Source organism: Macaca thibetana, chromosome 14, assembly GCF_024542745.1.
Source record: "Macaca thibetana thibetana isolate TM-01 chromosome 14, ASM2454274v1, whole genome shotgun sequence".
Lineage (NCBI taxonomy): Eukaryota > Metazoa > Chordata > Mammalia > Primates > Cercopithecidae > Macaca > Macaca thibetana.
This window is the reverse complement of record NC_065591.1, coordinates 26,238,071-26,246,792: the sequence shown is the minus strand read 5'-3', so window position 1 is coordinate 26,246,792 and position 8,722 is coordinate 26,238,071. Positions and strand designations below refer to the sequence as shown.

Below are 8,722 nucleotides of genomic sequence, written 5' to 3'. Positions count from 1 at the left end.
GTGAGACACTGTCTCAAAAAAAAAAAAAAGAAAAAGAAAAAGTTATTCTACCAGTGAATTTCCAGATGAAGAAATAGTAAAGTCCTGGTATAGACAATGTCAATGTTCTTATATCTGACTCAGGTACAAAAGACTCATCAATCTTCCTAAGAAACATTTTATACATGGCCTAGGAGAAGGAGATTTCTAGTGTAACATGCAAAAATAAAAATGTAATATTCTAGAAATTAATAATTAATCTGGAGGAGCTGTGGTATTTTGAGTAGACTGGTAAAAATATTGATTTACTTTAGAATTTTGATTTAGAGAGAAATCATGTCACCAAATGTATATTAGCAGCATGCAGCACAGGTTAAAAAAGTACAGAAACTAAGAAGCATAAATGATTTCATGCAGAGTTATTTTTATTTCTATTCAAAGTATTACCATATTTAATGCTTGCAAATAATATTTCTGTATAATGGCATAGAGAAGGAATTCTCTTTAGCTGTTTCATTTATTATTTTTCCGCTAATAAAGACTATCATTTATTATTCCTGATACTGTTTTTAATCATGTACATTATTACTTATTATTAATAACACTTTTACTAATAGATTTTAATGTGAAGCAAATAATTGCTCTATTAATATAATCATAAGCTCATATACTTGTCATAAACTTAATCCTCAACTACTTTCATTAACTATTTATAGGATTTTAAATTGCATTTATTGGGTTTATTTTATATGCAAACTCTAATATTATAACTATATTTAAGTTTACAATAACTGTTTACAAGGCCCAAACTACCATATTTTTTCCTAATCTTTGAAAATTTATTCTCTAATTATGTGATAATAACTATTCAGTGACAGGGTAATTCTAGAATAATTGCTATGTCATTACTGAGTAATAACATTGTAACACCATGAAATTACGGGGTAGATAAATACATGGCAAATTTTACATACTAAAGCACAGTACAGAAAATCAAATAATTATACTGCACTGCATTTCTACAGTACAGAAAATCAAATAATTATATTTCAAAGCATACAATAAATCACACTAATCTGTTTTCAGTATTTTTATATAGTAAGAAAATTGCTTCAATGCAAAACCTCTATTGCTTTTTTGGTTAAAGAAACTGGCTTGGTTTTTGTGGTAAAGTTAATAATGGTGATAGAGTGTGTCATTAAGCATTTATGTTTTTCTTTAAATATCACTACTTATATTACCTTTTACACTCAATACACTTATTATACTACAAAAGTCAGCTTTCTCAGAAAAAAATTCCCACTGCTATTATTTTCATGTTGTTCTCTCACCAAAATGGACACTAAAATAGAGACAATTAGCTCTCAACATTTTAATTTGTATGCTAAATTTACATACACATTTTCACTTGTATGAAACAAACAAAAACAGTCTACTGTGGAAAAGCAGTTTCTCAACTTCAACTGCATATTTTTGCAAGGCTTTAATGTCATGAATGGTAATAGTATTCTAGGTAAAACTCTCCTAGATCAAAGAAGAATTAAATTCATAACAAGTAAAATGATTCTAGATTAGATCCTGGGTCACAAAGAAAACATCTATAAAGGATATTATGAGGATAATTGTGAAAATGTGAATTTGGGTTCAAATATTAAGTAGAATTATTGCATTCACGTTAAGCTTTTTGACTGTGCTACATTATATTGTTTTTATATTGGAGAAAACATTTATTCATTGAGAATTTATGCTCTATCATTAACCACAATGTTCTACCCACTCCAGTTTAAAAAAAAAAACAAAAATCTGTGTCTGTATATACACAGACACACACAAACACACACACACACAAAAGGAAGGTCTGAGGGGAGAAGGAAGAAAGAGAAAGCAGGAACAGTAAAATGTGAACAAGAAGCGCAAAGAGAAGTGGGGGGTGGAAGAGACAGTGTAAAAAGATAAAATTATATATAGACGATAAATACAAGGATGCTCATTGCTGTGTTCTGGAAACACCTTTTAGGTTTAATTTTTTTATATAAAATTTAAGGGATATCTTCATTTACCTTTTAAGTGCATGAGAGCTTCACTCGGTTCAACCAACATATTCTGACTGAGTAGGAAATACACAAAAGAATAATACAGGGTTTCAATTTTTTTTTTTTTTTTTTTTGAGATGGAGTCTCTGTCTATTGCCCAGGCTGGAATGCAGTGCGTGATCTCAGCTCACTGCAAGTTCCGCCTCCCAGGTTCAAGCCATTCTCTTGCCTCAGCCTCCAGAGTAGCTGGAACTACAGGTGCCTGCCACCATGCCCGGCTAATTTTTTGTATTTTTAGTAGAGACAGGGTTTCACTATTTGTTAGACAGGATGGTCTCGATCTCCCGACCTCATGATCTGCTCACCTTGGCCTCCAAAAGTGCTGGGATTACAGGCATGAGCCACCGTACCCAGCCAACACAGGGTTTCTTTCAGTCAGGAATAATAGTTTCCTGATTAGCATGGACATGTATAGAAATTACCATATTGTACAGATTCATAACGTGTTACTTATCTTGAGCTTGCAAATTGCTTATGAGTGACCCTAGAAAGGAAATGATATAGTCTGGACAATGACTTAATAAATCCTAGATTTGCATAAGAAGACAAAAAAGTGAGGAAACCCAGGGATTTTAAGTATAACTAAACGTCAGTGATAAATCAGAGGATGTTTAAACATATGTTATTCTTTACTTAGACTTCTTTCTTCACGTGTAGTAGTACAACCTTTAATTTGATTGAAGTCCCTTACGGTTTTATACACTCCAAAATATTTCACTGTGATTCTAGAACTCATCATGATCTTTCATCATTATATATGTTGATATATTCTCAAAATTATTCTCTAAGTATATTCAGATCTAGCTAAAAATAGCCATAACCTGAGGATATTGCTTTAGCTGCAGTCATTCATTCAAAGTGGCAGCTTTCACTGACCCCCTTCCACGGCCCACCATATCTTCAGACCTAAGTAAACTCATAGGTGAATTTCTCATTGCTGCTTCTAGGCTAGAGGATAGTAAACTTGCTCTAAAGAGCCAAAGAGTAAAGCTTAGGCTCTACAGCCGATATATGGTCCCTGTTGTGGCTGCTGTTGCTGCCTCATTCATCTCTTGTTGTTGTTGTTTGTTTGTTTTAAAACACACACACACACACAGGACTTACTTTAATTGGCCACACAGGTCAAAGTCTGAATTTTCCCTGTAAGCTATAGTTTACTCAGCCTTGTTCTAGACTATAATTTCTTTTTCTCCCCCAAGAGAAAATTTATTTATTATCATTTTCTTATGATATTAAGTTATCATCTATTGTTCTCCCAGTTACCGGCCCTCATTCACTTTAGCATCTCACTCTCCATGCCTATTCCAGTAATTATTTCTGCAATTACAAATCCATACATAAGATAAATGATCCATTCATCAGCCTTGTCTCTCAGTTGCGTGTATATTTTTTTTTTGACATCGCCTTCCCCAGTAACTCAAAACTACACAACTTCCAAATCTCAGGCCCAGACATCTTACTCTCTTTTCACTGTCTTCAAAGTTTCCAACTCACCACTTATAGTAATTCCACCCAACAATTATTACACCACAGAAACCTACTTTATATTGACTCTATGAAATTTTTCTATTTTTTCCTCTCCTCATATTCTCACTTTTATTTCAGTTTATTGTTATAATCATTGCCTTACACACATCCACAATCCTCCTACCAACTGTACTCTTCTTCATTGTATTCTACAAGCAAATCACAGCTATACTAAGATTCAGCACATGGCTTTTTCTGTAGTTGCAATGAGAACCAGCTAGGAAAAATACACAACTGAGCTGATTTACTAGTAATTTAAAACTCTTGGGTTTCCAGCATCTCTCCTCAAATCGGCAATAACACTTCCTTCATCCTTACTCTCACCTTAGGATCTTACTTATCACATTATTGAAGCAATAAAGAAAAGAACACCCACATTTATCCCTTCACACATCTGTAACTCTGTACACTCTACCAACCGTGCTGTTGTTGGATTGGAGTGTACTTACTCCCATTTCAGGGATGTACACTGGGTCCCATTCCCTCTCACTTACTGATGGACTTCACATCCACAATTTTCTTCTTTCATTTTTTATTCTTCGTGTGTGTGTGTCTGTGTGTGTGTTTTGAGACAGAGTCTCACTCTGTTATCCAAGCTGGAGTGCAGTGGTGCAATCTTGGCTCACTGCAACCTCCACCTCCCGGATTCAAGTGATTCTCCTGCCTCAGCCTCCTGAGTAGCTGGGATTACAGGCACCCGCCACCATGCCTGGCTAAATTTTGTATTTTTTAGTAGAGATGGGGTTTCACCATATTGTCCAGGCTGGTCTCAAACTCCTGGCCTCAAATGATCTGCCTGACTCAGCCTCCCAAAGCACAGGGATTACAGGTGTGAGCCACCGCACCCAGCCCATAATTTTCTGCTTCTGTTTTGTCTCATCAACTTCTCTTGCTTTATTTGAATGTTACTATCTGGATAGAAACCTGCTGTATGATCTACAGTCTTAAAAAGACTGTAGATTCTATCTTTTTAACTACTATTCTACTTCTATGAAATCCCATGTAACAAAATTCAGAAGAAAGTTTCCTTAAGAAACTACCCTGTCTCCAGATCCTCTTTTCATTTCTGGAGACCCATTTCAATTTGGCTTTTATGGCAGCTTCCCCTGTTATTAAGTGTTTCTATTCATCCTGGAAAACTAAAAAAGTCAATTCCAAATTCACATTGTATTCAAATTCTCATCGGCATTTGACACAGTTGAGAAATTCCTCATAACTGTTTCCTCACTCAGATTCCAATGCACCTAACCATTCTTCATTTCTTCCTACATCTTTGGGTGTTTCTTCCTAGTCTAATTTATAAACCTCCTCCTCTTCTTAACTTCAAAAAAAGGTTTTCTAGGGTTCAGATGTAGCATGTTTTCTTTGTGATTTTTTTTTTAAAGTCTCTGGTTCATTGATTTTCAAGCAAGCACTGTGTATACTGTGGAGCACAAGAAGACTTTTTGAGGAATATAAAAATATGGATAGTTTCAAGAAACCCATTTATCCAATCTTCATCCTTAATATGCACACTTTACTGAAAATAATCTGCCTGAGAATGTGCCCACAGTGAGACATACTTTGCAAATCCTTTCCCAGTTCTCCTTAAGCAATAGACCTTCCTCCTTGTTACAGAAAAAAAAAAAAACAAGCAAAAGATATGCACACACATACTACATATACATACACTCATATATACAACAGATGTACATGCAATGTTAATTTTCTTCGACAAAAATTTTAGTGACTTGGTAGAAGGAAATGGTCATTCATGTTTCAAATATTTATCTTTCCTTCTACCTTATTCTACACCTCATATCTCTGTTGACATTAAAATAACCCCCTCCACTAACACACACGGGAGAGAGAGAAAAAGAGAAATACATTTAAAACATTCAACAAAAATTACCTGTACCATGAAACAAATAGCATGTCAGTTTTATATATCTGACAATGGGTCCCATGATTATAAATAAAATAACATTTTAGTACTTTTCAACTGAACACTAGCAAAATCAAATATCAGAGCTGTGGCTAGTCATTTTCCTAATTGTTATGGTACCATTCAAATCAAAGGGAAGGACTGGTTTCTAAATAATTCTGTATTCATTATCTGAAATATATGTTTATATATTGCAAAGAAAACATAATGTAGAATTGACTTTCTAAAGAAAAATAAATATTTCCAGAGAAAAACGAACTTTTGAGAAGAGTTTTTGAAGAAATAATATCTGAAATAGAAATCAGTTCTTGAAACAAACAAACAAAAAACCTTAAAGTCTGATAATAGAAACACCAGGTATTAAAGGTTGGTTATCCATCCAAGCTCATATCAAATTTCTTACATCAGAATATATTACATGCAGTTGGTGATTATGTAAAAATCTCTACAGTGACCTCATTTATAAAATATTAACGATGCTAATTTTACTACTATTTAATTTTGCTACCAGGCACCTATTTAGAAATATTTGATTTCTGTTACATTTTGGTATTCATTAAAAACATTTTTAAAAATGTAGTTCCTCAAACAAAAGGTCCCTATACAAGATGAAAATTATAAGGTCTACTCTTTATTCTTTGAAAGTTACTAACATAAATGTGACATTCTAAATATTTATTAATTACTATTAAAACGTCATTACTAATATTCTCATTAAAATAATTATAAAATTGATATGTGGACCCATGAAATTAATTTGATACCTTTTGAAAATAAAATAACTTCAAAAATCATAGCTATCCATGCTCTATTTTATCTTTAATAATCTTTACCATTATTTTTTCCTGCATAGGCACATTTTCTTCAGTTTTCCCTTACTGCTGTATGTTTCATGCATTTCTAGACTCTTTTTTTACTCACTCAATAATAAACTGTTTTTTAATTTATTACTTAAAAATAATTTACTAAGGACATATTTTCAATTTAGCAAGAAATCTTAGAAATGTATTCACTTTAATAAACTATTTTTCATTCACGGTTACGTTCATCATCCACACATCATAGAGAATATCAGAAGGAACTTAATGTTTCTGATTAAAGGTCAATTCTCATAAAGCTTTTGTTCTTTCGTATGCTGTATTTTCTTATTTGTGACTTACATATTTACTGATTTTTTCAACTAAGATTTTATTCACTAACCAGAAATATGTACACATTTTCTCAATGTGTATGTATACACATCCATCCATATATCCATATCAATTTATATATATAAATTTTCTTTGTGTCAATAAATACTGCATATCATTTAGATAAGATATGAGATTTATTACCCTTTCAATCAGGGAGAAGTTTTACCTTTCAAGAATGATTAAAAGAAAACTAATAAGTTTATTACTAGTAGTTGGTAATTGCAACCACTCATTATTTTTGCAAGTCTACAATCAAATTTTGATTAGGTTATCTATGTTTAGTGAAAAAAATAGCCCCATTATATTGCAAATAATTATTATCATCTTTTTCAGATCTTCAAAATGAAGTCATTAAATACAGAGAAAAATACGTGAAACACTTCTGGTATTTCTTTGAAAGCATCACTTTTTCCTATTATTCAGAAAGAAGATAGGAGACGCCATCATGGGAGTTGACATCCTCCACAACAAGGACCGAAAGGTTCCGCGAAAGGAGCCCAAGAGGCAGGATACCTACCTGAGGCTGTTGGTCAAGCTGTACAGGTTTCTCGCCAGACGAACTACACATTCAACCAGGTTGTGCTGAAGGGGTTGTTTATGAGTCGCACCAAGCGGCCACCTCTGTCCCTTTTCCTGATGATCCGGAAGATGAAGCTTCCTGGCCGGGAAAACACAACCACCGTGGTTGTGAGAACCATGTGCGGGTTCAGGAGTTGCCCAAACTGAAGGTGTGTGCGCCGCGCGTGACCAGCCGGGGCCGCTGAGGCCCTAGACTACCCCCGGGGCTGTGGCACCGCCCTGCTCGCCGTCCTCTCAAAGGCCGAAAAGTGAACCGGCCTTTAGGCAAGGCCCCGGAAACCCAGCCCCAAACTCTACGTCCGCTCCAAGGGCCGGAAGTTCGAGCGTGCCAGAGGGCGACCGGCCAGCCAAGGCTACAAAAACTAACCTGGGGCCGCGCGCTGTGGCTTACGCCTGTAATCCCAGCACTTTGGGAGGCCAAGGCGGGCGGATCACGAACGAGGTCAGGAGATTGAGACCATCCTGGCTAACACTGTGAAACCCCGTCTCTACTAAAAATACAAAAAATTAGCCGGGCATGGTGGCGGGCCCCTGTAGTCCCAGCTACTCGGGAGGCTGAGGCAGGAGAATGGCGTGAACCCGGGAGGCGGAGGTTGCCGTGAGCCATGATGGCGCCACTGCACTCCAGCCTGGGCGACAGAGCGAGACTCTGTCTCCAAACAAAAAATAATAATAATAATAACCCTGGATACTACCCTCTTATTAAAAAGATTTTGGATGCTGACAAAAAAAAAGAAAAAAAGGATACAGATTTGACCTAGTCGTATATTCCACAACCAGCAGCATGCAAAATACTATAGGAGTTAACAAAAAATCATTAAGACATAACCCCATCCTCTAAGAAATATAATGTTTGTATAAATAGGGTAAGAAATACGCTGTAATTATGTATAATTTAGATGTTGATCAATATTTAAGTAACACTTTATAATACTTTTTGATCATTAAATTTTCAATTTCTTGTAAATTTTCAACAGAGTGTCTGTTTCACGTTCCTTACTTAGTGGATGTAGAATGAGATCCAATGATTCTTCACCATCACACAGCCGGTTATCAACATTGCTAAGCCAAAAGGTAAGTCTCTTGATTCATAGGCAGAATGCTTTCATTTATACTGCTCTGAGATATAATTTAGCACCAAAAATCAATTGTAAATGCTATAGTTAATAATAATAAAAACTGATGAGTTAATGAAATTCTGTTCTCTAGCACAGTTATACATATGTTTTTTAATAAAACATATATAAAATATATATAGTAATAAAACAAAACCTTACCCGAAGAGAAAGATTATGGCCATCCTTATTAGAATTTTTAAATAACGAAAGTCTTTCTACAAAAATAGGATATTCTAAAGAATGGAGACTACATCATATTCTGCATTTTATCCTCAGCACATGACAGTAAGAGGTAAATATTTATTAAAG

General features: G+C 34.7%; 1 pseudogene; it reads left to right on the top strand.

The window, feature by feature from the left end:
- The first annotated feature begins 7,161 nt into the window (after positions 1–7,161).
- Positions 7,162–8,722, top strand: part of LOC126934777 (60S ribosomal protein L18-like) — an 83,784-nt pseudogene continuing 82,223 nt past the window's right edge.